The following is an 11,050-nucleotide window of genomic DNA, read 5'->3' on the forward strand; positions in this document are numbered from 1 at the left end:
TGCTGCCTGTGCAATGCCAGTTTCCTCTGAATCCCCCTTTAAATTTATGTTCAAGCAGCTTTTCAGTTCTGTGATGTCAGTAGAAGGGACCTATCTCTCTGACTTCTGAGTATATGTGAAAATACAGAAACACACACCATACAGTTACTGCTGATAGATTCATTGATGCCTCCTGCACTCAGCTGCACTAGAACACCGAGAGAGTAACATATATATGATATTTTACAAGATTTCACAAAAAAGGGGAACAATGGGATTGCTTGCTTGTAGTAAGTGCAGTCTCGTCGTCGCATTTTGTGACATTGTGACTTTTTTCCTTTTAGGGTGTTCAGAGCAGGGACAGACAGCTGAGAGACACTGAAATCAGAGGACAGAGGACAGAGCCATATTAGCCACACCCAAAATTCAAAGACACTCAAGTTCTGTCTAACAGACATCTCTCTTTCCAAGAGGTGGTACAAGGACTTTCCCTGGCTACATTATGATGCAGTGCAGAAGGGGGTTTTGTGTTTTTATTGCAAGAGAATTTACCAGGACAAACTCACACCATTTGCTGTAAAATCAGAGCCCACCTTTATCACTTCTGGATTTCAAAATTGGAAAAAAGCTATCGAAAAATTTAAAGCACATTAAAATAGTCATACACACCATCATGCTGTCTCTGTGACTGCACAAGAAGCAGACAACAGGCACTGTCTGGGGAAAATTATGAGTTCAATCAAATATTTGGCACGACAGGGACAGGCCTTGAGAGGACATGAGGATGAAAACAGTAATTTGTATCAACTCTTGAAAGACAAGGCAGAGGATGATGTCCTTTTAGCCAAATTGGTTGCAGAGGTCCCAGAAAGAGTACATCAGTCCACAGATCCAGAATGAAATTCTGTCTATAATGAGCAACAATATTGTTAGTGGAATAGCTGATACAATCAGACATCTATCAGTTCTTCAGTATACAGTTATTATGGATGGAACACAAGACATTTCTGGGCAAAGACAAGAAAGCATTTGCCTGCGTTATAGTGACCTGAAGCCCCATGAAGAGTTCATTGGTTTGTATTCTGTTTCTGAAACAACAGGAAAAAGCCTTGCTGGAGTAGTTAAAGATATGCTGCTGAGATTAAACTTACCAAGGCATGGTTTACGAGGTCAAACTTATGACGGGCCAGCTAACATGACAAGCATGCTGATGCACAGGCACTGATAAAACAAGAGCAGCCACTAGCACTTTACGTTCATGGTGGAGCCCACTGTACTAATTTAATGGCACAGAAAGCATGCTTAGCCTCTGTTCTGATCAGAGACTCATTGGATTGGGTCAACCAGCTTGGAGTCCTTTTGTCTCATTCAGGGAAGTTTAAGGCGATCCATGCAGCTATAGCACATGCAGAGAATCCATCATGCACTGCAATAAAACCCCTCTGTCGCACAAAATGGACAGTATGTGGCAAAACCATCACAGCTGTTTTGTCACAGTATGGGTCAGCGCTGGCTAGCTTGCAGGAGATGGCTTGTGGTGCCTCAAATACTGCATCCCAGTGATATCAAAGGTTATTGAGAAATGGGTTGTGAAACAATTAATTGATCATTTGAATATGTGCAGTTCTCTTCTGCATCCAATGCAGTTTGGTTTTTGGGCTCACCATTCAACAGAATCAGCCATCAGTGTCTTCTTAGAAAAGGTTAAAAACTGTCTTGATAAAAGTGCCTGTGTAGGAGCCGTCTTTCCGGATTTGAAAAAGGCTTTCGACACAGTAGATCATCAGAGTGAAGGCCTTTTACTTTTCTTAACTTGCTACATTATGGATGAAATGAAACCATATCTGTCTGAACGAAAGCAATATGTTTCTGTTGATGAGATCAAATCATCTGATCTTGAGTGTACAGTGGGAGTTCCACAGTGATCCCATACTTTTTTCTTTATGTATTAATGATTTGCCAAATGTCTGTAAGACTGTGGATATTGTGATGTACGCAGATGATGCAGTGATCCTGACTAAAGCTAAAAGTCCACAAGAGGCCTCTAACATTCTGACTTCAGCACTGATCCCTATACAGAAATGGCTCACCAACTCATGTCTGATGTTAAACACCAAAAAGACTGTCTGTGTGATGTTTTCGGAAAAAAAAAATTGACATCAGCCATTCTGGTATTTTCTTAAAGGGTGAAGAGCTTGAACTCGTAAATGAATTCAAATATCTAGGTGTCATTCTAGACCCAACTCTGTCTTTCAAAAATCATGCGAAGAAAATCATAAGAACAGTCAAATTCAACTTGAGGAATTTTAAACAAATAAGATCATCACTAACTGAAGAAGCAGCGAGAATGTTCATGCACTCTATGATCTTCTCACATATTGAGTACTGCTTCACAAACTGGTCACTCACAAGCAAAACAGTACTCAAACCTATTGAATCTCTTCATAAAAAAACTTTGAAGATCTTTGATAAAAAACCCTTATCATCACTGCAACATCCTAGTGCGCCACAATCTCCTGAGCTTCAACAATTTTACTACCGTCAAACTTGCATGTTCCTTATATAAGATCTTGAATGGACTTGCACCTCCACCTCTGAGTCAGTTTTTTAAACATAAATCAATCAGTAATGCCTCCACTAGAGCAAGCTCAAGAGGAGACTGTGAAATCCCGTTCAGACGCACTTCATTCTCTCAAACTGTTTTATCTGTCAGAGGCAGTAAAATCTGGAATAGCCTGCCAATCTCCATAAGAGACTGCTCCAGCTTTTCCATCTTTAATAAGCATTTAAAAGACTGGCTCAAGCACAACCAGACCTGTAACCATTGTTGCACCTTTGTAATTATGTGCATTAACATGGGCAAACTAGCACTTTAGTACGAATACTACACCGCTTTAAAATTATACTCCCTCTTTCCATTCCATCTCCAGCATCTTCATCATCCTCTTAGAATTAATGTACTGGTCTCTGCATTGTTGCAACCCCATTTTTCATATTCACCCCCAACAGATTTCTTCCTAGTCTAATTTTATTTAACTGAAATCGTGGTAACTCAACTTTTTATATCAATAACTGAGCACTGCAGCACTTTACAACATTACTCATACCCATACTCCCAAAAATTATGACTATAATCATGAACAGGTTTTGCATAGCTTTGCCTCACTTTTTACCACACATTAAAATCATGTTGCACTGTATTATACAGCACTAAATGTATTGGTCACACTTGTATTTTCTGTTTTGCACTAGAACGATTGTCCTTGTTTTGTATTACTGTCTGTTTTGATGTCATTCTGTAGTGTTATATGGTTGTCCTTGATTACCTGTTTTTGTCTGATGGATTTTAATGACTTTGAGGTTTTTTAACACCATGCCAGAGGACTACAGTTGTGAATTAGCCATTGGTTAAAACTGAAACATTTACAGAAATGTCCATAGCCTAATGTGCACTGTCCTCCTTCTAAATAAATAAATAAATCCACTGCTAACGGCCTGCTAGGGCAGTTTAGGAAAGGCAAAACAGTTTTGGGTCTCATCCTTGCCTCACCAGTGATTTGTGAGCTAGAATGCCTGAACATCTCTTTTTAGAAGAGAACTGAAAGCATTGCTGGCATGAGGGCTGCTGTTGAAGTTGTTAGGACCTCACTCAAGGCCAAAAGAGATGAGGCAAGTTTCAAAACTCTGTTTGAAGAGGCGACGGCTGTGGTTCAGTCTTTAGGCCCATTACCATTCCACAGACCAGACCACCCCAAAACGCTTCATTGAAGGAGCTGAGGCACATCAGCCTAAAAGTGCCAAGGACCACTACAGAGGTGAATTCTTTAAAGTCCTGGATGTTGTAGATGCACTGCTCAGTGAGCTATTTAACCAGGATGACTTGCTGACTTTGCAAAAGTTGGAAGCGACACTTCTGAGTGGAGAGATTGGTGCTGCAGTCATTGAGAAATACCCAGAGTTGAACAGAGAGTCACTTTCAGTGCAGCTTTCTATGTTTTGCCTGAACTACTCATTTAGCAACAGTGCAGGGGCTGCAGGGATCATTCGTGGATTGCCTGTAGAGGTACGTAGACTATTTGGGCAAGTGGAAACCCTTGTCCAGTTGCTTTTGGTAGTCCTTGTTTCATCGTCATACTGAATGCATGACTACAACTACACAGGAATTGATATTTACCAGTTCATTACATCCATTCTAATGTCTTTTCCTTGATTTGAGCTTTGGTAGGGACCATGCGAGAGCGCACAGGGCGCGAGCTGAAAAAAAATTCGGCACTAATTTGCATGCATACTGTTTTGAGCTACAGATCAGATGATCTTGATGACTGTTTCTTTAATCAGCTTTCTGAACTGATGCATTTGGCCTACAGATGATATAGTCAGACTCAGATATGAGTCAGACTCTAATCTCACCTGTAACCCTGATGCATCTCCAGACTCCTGCCTCTCCTGATCTTTCCTTTCTGCTGCTTTGGCAAAAAAAACTATCATAAAAGGGAAATTGATTGACAATATCAAACTACTTGCAGACAGAAACACTCTTTTCTGTGGAGCCTACATCCTATTCTGTGTAGCCTATGTATTATGAACATAATTACGTTGGACTAGTTATTCCGCAGTCACAGACATCAATTGAATTGCATAAACAAACCAGACGTCTACCAGACGCAATTCAGTGGGCGAGTGAACCTAGTCATTGCTTAAACCTTACCTAGGAGTTTGCAACAGTTATTTCTAAAGTTAAATACCAAAAGTGATTTATTACTAGCTAAAGGCAACTGTTATGACACCATGACAACACCTTATCTCTGCCTCAGCAAACGTTACGGGACCTATTAGCTAATAGCTAGCTACAGTAGCTAGTGCTAGCTCTCTGACTAGCTGTACCACCGGCTAGCAACGTTACAGTTTACATAGGCATTTAGGACGCAAACTAAACTATTAGCATTGATACAACTCTGTACAACAGTCGTTCAACATTTTATTCCCTATTTTCAATAACTTAAATCTTACTTGCTGCCTAATCAAAATCCTCGCTGTTGCCGGTCGATTGTGCTTTGACTCTGAGCTGCGGGGCTCTCATCTCATAACACTGACAGCCTGTCAGCGTCAGGTACGCTGGTCGAGTATAGGAGAAGTAGGCTGTTGATTGGATAGCTTGCTGAACGCAGCTGTCAACCAGGCCAGATAAGGTTTCGCAAGTCGTGAATGAATGGTAATTCTAAAATGGTGATTTTGCGAAGAAGGCTACAGTTTTCACTCAGCATTATTTTTGGTTTGGTATGTCCATAGCGTCCATACCTAAAACTACGCCTATGCTTTCAGCCCACTGATTGTTGGCCTGAAATAGGCTACATTAAAGACCCCTGTCCTATCTAATTGTAATGTTATCATTCTGTTCTGTAATGTCAAATCACTATGCACATTCTTGATACATTCATTGACTACCACAGATTGTCATCTAATCATGACTTGTAGGGATGCACGATAATATCAACACGTCATTGGTAATGGCCGATATTCATTTTAAAATTAACTCTTAGAATTGGCCAACATGCATTTTCCTATTTTGTACAATGAATGAATATAACATAGGCCTACATTAAAAAGTATTCTATTTCATGTCTCCATCTGCTGGTGGGTCATCATGATAAGAGTATGCATGCATAATATGATGCTAATTCCACTACAAAAGAGACTTGATGATCGCTAAAATTAGGTGGGGAAACAAGTGGATATATCAATATTTGTATCAGTTATCTATTATATTGGATATCAGTAAAATTTCCAATATTGTCCATCCCTAATTACTTATATATTCTGACAAGATAGATTAACTGTATTTTGATAGTGATTGAGATTTCATCTAAATCACCTTTTTTATACAACTTCCTGCAACCGACGAAAGCAGAGACACATATGTTACCATGGAGATTTATTCTGTAGCCAGGCTTAGTTTATCCTGGTGCCTTATCTGTCCAGTCAGCTGTCACTGCAATCGGAAATCAATGTGTTTTACAGTTATTCCATGTTCTTATGTACGTATTTGCCCCATTTTTAAACAAACAAAATACATTTAGCCTACAATAATGAAAAAAAACATTAAACATTTAAAACATTATTTTTGTCATAATTATTCGTGTGATAAGCACTGGCAGGTGTCTTCAATGAAGTCAGTGATGAGGGCAATATATAAAGTCCCATGCACATGTTTGTGTTTCTTCCTTTACAATGGCGTGTCCATTCTTGAATGATGTTTTGGATGAAGAGGCACTAATTCTGCAAAGGGCATTCCGACGGGAGAGAGTGCTTCGGGACAGGTCAGACCCATTGCTTTTTGATGACAACCACCTGTACGAGCACTAGCTATGTTGAGCCACATGTTGAGCAACATGTTGGGCCTACAGTGCACACAGCACACAATACATGACAGCTCCCCTTTTTTTTTGCACAGAGACAAAGGAACCAGCCAACACATCTAATTTGGAATAAAGGTTTTCAGTATGCCAGTTAGTGGTTATGTGATGAAACAGAAACTTATGTCATCCCGTGAATAACATCCAAACATAAATAACAAACTGACATACAGTAAGCCACGATACAATATTATCACGATATGTATTTCACAATAAAACCTTATAGCAAATGAAAATGTTTTGCGATATAATGAGTATTGTGATAAGATAAATAAGGATATATTCCGATTTTTTTTACGTTATGTCCCCAAAGTCAACATGTCAACATCTTTTATATTTAAGATAAAGTTTTAGAGTTTCTCTCTTTAGTCATTTTTCTTTTCTTTTTTTTTTCTTTTTAATTTTTTTTTTGAATTGTATTTGCATTATAATAATTTATATAATAAGAACCTTAATACCCACCATCACCCACCCCTAGCTATAATATATTTGAGCATACAGTAGTGCAGTGATACTCAACTTATTAACAATCTGGCCTGCAAATTGTTTTGTACTTTGAATGTAGGCTAAATAAGGTCCCAGAGTGCATAAAATAGCATCAAAGATGCCCAGGCTGGGGTGTCGGTGGCTTAGTGGTAGAGCAGGCGCCCCATATACAAGGCTGTTGCTGCAGCGGCCCGGGCCCAGGCTAAGCTCTCACTGTCCTTGTATATACTGATGAATAGCCTATTGTTAATGTTTGTTGATTAACTGGCCCCTAGCCTCCTGTCAATTTGCAAAAGAGGCCCCCAGGCAAAGCAAGCTGAGGATCCCTGCTGTAGTGAATAGCTCTAAATAGCAGTAAAATATTGACGCCGGTAGGAGGCGACACAGTTCAATAAACAGTGTTTCTATCTATCTATCTATCTATCTATCTATCTATCTATCTATCTAACATACCTGTACCACTTAATTGCATTTTTTGTGTGCGGTGCTGAAGCAAGGAAATGTATGAGTAGGATACTGTGTACATCAGCATTAGGTCTCGTGCGATAGCACGGATATACGGTTCTCGCGGTCTCACAGTCACGCACGCACGCGAGCACATGCATTACGATTCGAGTAGACACAAGCAGAGCGCGAGAGATGCAGGTGTGTAAACAACGGTGAGCTCGCGGTGTGTTTTCGTCTCCATTGTATGTTTTCTCTCTATGAAGCGAAGGACCTATCACCGTCGAATCACTGTTAAAACTTTGTGCGCGCGCGCGTGAGTGTAAGAGAGAGAGAGAGAGAGAGAGAGAGAGAGAGAGAGAGAGAGAGAGAGAGGATTACCGTCGCCTAAACCGTGTGCGCCTCACTCGTCTCCACCTCGCGCGCTCACCTGCACTGGGACTTTATTGAAAAGCACTTTTCTATAAGAGATCTCGCGCCGTGCTCCTCTTGCTGCCTAAACGCCAGGTGATATGGATTAAGCGACTTAGTGTCCGAGGAAGGTGCTGCGCTTTTTCGAAGTTGTTCCACCCCCAGGACGATGAGGACGGCTCGCGCTGCGCTCAGGGGGGATTAGAGTGGAGACACCCGCTACCCAGTAAGGTCTTTACACTTCATTATAATACAGCCAAGTAGACTGAACAACAACCAGGCATAAAGTGCCAAAAATAGATATCTGTCGATTGAAACTGTGTTTGTTTCCCCTTAGTGCCTCACTGCAAGCTAGCAGAGCAATTGACGGTGCTTAGTATGCCCCAATTGAGAAAAGTCATCTCAACATTTATCATTAAAGCCTTGTCAATACTTGGGCTTTATTGAGCAACCTATCGTCAGTGAGCACTCTACACAAGTAGTCCAGCTAGGAGTCCAGGTAAAGTTAGCACCCATTTACGACTTTACCTGTTTAAATCTACCTAAATCATATGATGAAGAATGGGTGTATATGGGGGGAGGAGGCAGATTGTGCAAGTGTAGAAAGGACTGGAAGGTACTATCAGTGCCTCACAATGTCTTACTTGAGTCAAACAGACTGAGGCATTCCCTGCTTCCCTCTAAACCAAATGACTCAGTCATTTTCTATATTCAACTTCTGCTAAAGAATTGATGAATAGACTAACAGTACGCAGTCTGTGTGAAATCAAAATGTGTTTTACTAATGCATCACTGCAACCAGGAACATGCACAACCGCACACTCAAACATGCACGTGCACACAGATACACACTACTACATGCATTTTACAGTGTTATGTTGCTCCAGATATTTTGCTGCATCATGCTTCAGCCTCCTGAAACACAGCACACTGTGTTGATGCTATTATAACATGCCAACAAGAGGCACAGTCTGCTGCTGTGTGTGTGGTTTGACCCCATCTGCATGTTAAATGTATGTGCCCACATCTGAGGATGTGACAGTGTGTACATGGATCTGTGTTTTAGAGGAGACGTGAATACAAAGCGAGCCCTGACACTTAGTGTAGAATTGAAACAGAAGAAGAAGAAGAAGAAGAATATGAGGCTGGCTGCTTTCTAAAGGCCCTCCCTGGCTTTACTAATTTATGATGTTATTTTTAGGCTCGGCTACATTTTTGATGCTTCGTATTTGTCAAGTTTAATACTAAGCGAAAACTCAGGGTGTGTCTGTCAACCCCGAACTGTGTGCACACAAACATACAGTACACACACACACCCACGACTGCACGCATTCAGACATATGTGTGTGGAGATCCTTGTAAGGCCCTTTGGCACTGCATTATTAATAATGATAGTAAAGTTAATTGGTATAGCACTTTTCAGAACTAATGTTTAAAAAGTGCTCAACATGAAACTGCAGACTGCTGAGCTTAAGCTTACCTGATGTAACCAGATCTCCCTCTGCTCCCTCTTCACAGTCAGCGCCTCAATTTGTTAAGATGTTAAGGCATCTGAAAATTAGAGGCAAAGGAATATTAAAAAAAAACTGTTAAAGCCACTAAACAAACAAACAAAAACCCTGACTTACCTGACTTATTATGATAAATTGGTGATTCAGAAACTAAAGCGGTCAGGAGGAACTGCTGTAATGAGGTCTAAAAGGGTTTAGGTCTACCCTAATCTCCTTTGCCATATAGCCAGCACTTTCAGCCAGTTTGGCTTCAGTCTGAAACGACTGATTAAAGGGTTTTCCGACAACAGCAGAAATAGTTCTTTAAGCGCTTTTAGTGCAGTAGGCCCATCAGAGGCTATCCATCAGTTCTTATTGATGGAGACAGGCAATAAACTAATACCTGCCTGCTGATTCAGTTACCTTTCTTTTGCTTTCAGATTTAACCTCCACAAATTCTGATATGTTCAGGGGTGTTACTGGAATTACACACCTACCTATCAATCAATCAATCAATCAATCAATTTTATTTATAAAGCCGAATATCACAAATCACAATTTGCCTCACAGGGCTTTACAGCATACGACATCCCTCTGTCCTTAGGACCCTCACAGCGGATAAGGAAATACTCCCCAAAAAAACCCTTTAATGGGGGAAAAAAATGGTAGAAAGCTCAGGAAGAGCAACTGAGGAGGGATCCCTCTTCCAGGATGGACAGACGTGCAATAGATGTCGTACAGAACAGATCAGCATAATAAATTAACAGTAATCCGCATGACACAATGAGACAGAAAGAGAGTTAGAGACAGAGAGAGATGCAGGACAGACGGTTATGACAGTAGCTTACAACAACATTAATGAAAGTAATAATATTATAATCAGAGTTGGGTATAACGCGCTACAAAGTAACGCGTTAGAGTACTTTGATTAGTTTTTGCAGTAACGAGTAACCTAACGCGTTAGTTTGCTGTTTGAGTAATTAAATACTTAAGTACATTTTCAAACAAGACATCAGTTACTTCCGTTACTTTTAGAACGCTGGTCCTTCAGCTCCGAAACAGCAACGGCTGTCGTTTGGTTCTAATAACGGAGATAACGTTAAACCTATCAGTCTGAAAGAAGCCACGGAGCTTGTGGCTCGCCCCGTGTTCGGAGAAATGCTGCCGTTGTCTACGGCGGAGTCTAAACAGGTGGAGTAGGACTCGCTGACAGACATATTTCAGACTCAGGACTTGCATTATGCCTGGTACAAGCTACACGCTGGTACTCACCAATTATCCCCGGTCGTCTTTCACGGTGTGTGTGATGTCATCGGGTTATTCTTGTCCTGTTTTTATTACTTTGATTATTATTTGAGTCACTGCCAGAACTGTGTCTGTTCATGTGCCAACCGACATGTTGTTGTAGTCACCTAAAAGCGTCAGCAGATGGCAGGAGCTACATTTGAAGCGCCATAAGTAAACTATCAAGCTACTGTATCTTCCACAGGAAGTTCTGACAAATGTTTCAGAATAAAAGTCTATTTAGAAAATGGAGGGATTTTCTAGCCGAGGTTATAAGGGGCTTTTAATTTGTGTTGAGTTTGAAATGACGGTGCGATATGTTAACTTTACAAAGACAACGGAACGGATAAAAAGTAAATATATAAACACACAGAGGGATTAATAAATAACGGACTGTCTATAATGTAGTTTGTTTCAAATGAAGCTGGGAGCCTCTGCAGTTGTGGTGAGTAAAAGCCCTGTTGCTATTTGTTAATGTTATTACTTTATATCCGACCGTGAGGATGTAACATTGTTTGCTAGCTTGATGCTAATGACAGTAAC

General features: G+C 40.6%; 1 protein-coding gene across 1 annotated transcript in view; it reads left to right on the forward strand.

The window, feature by feature from the left end:
- The first annotated feature begins 6,836 nt into the window (after positions 1-6,836).
- Positions 6,837-11,050, forward strand: part of LOC126390103 (FERM and PDZ domain-containing protein 1) — a 69,090-nt gene continuing 64,876 nt past the window's right edge. The window contains exon 1 of the mRNA XM_050044232.1: positions 6,837-7,964. The gene's annotated coding sequence lies outside the window, so the exon portion shown is untranslated. The remainder of the gene's footprint in view (positions 7,965-11,050) is intronic.

Source organism: Epinephelus moara, chromosome 5, assembly GCF_006386435.1.
Source record: "Epinephelus moara isolate mb chromosome 5, YSFRI_EMoa_1.0, whole genome shotgun sequence".
NCBI classification, from domain to species: Eukaryota; Metazoa; Chordata; class Actinopteri; order Perciformes; family Serranidae; genus Epinephelus; species Epinephelus moara.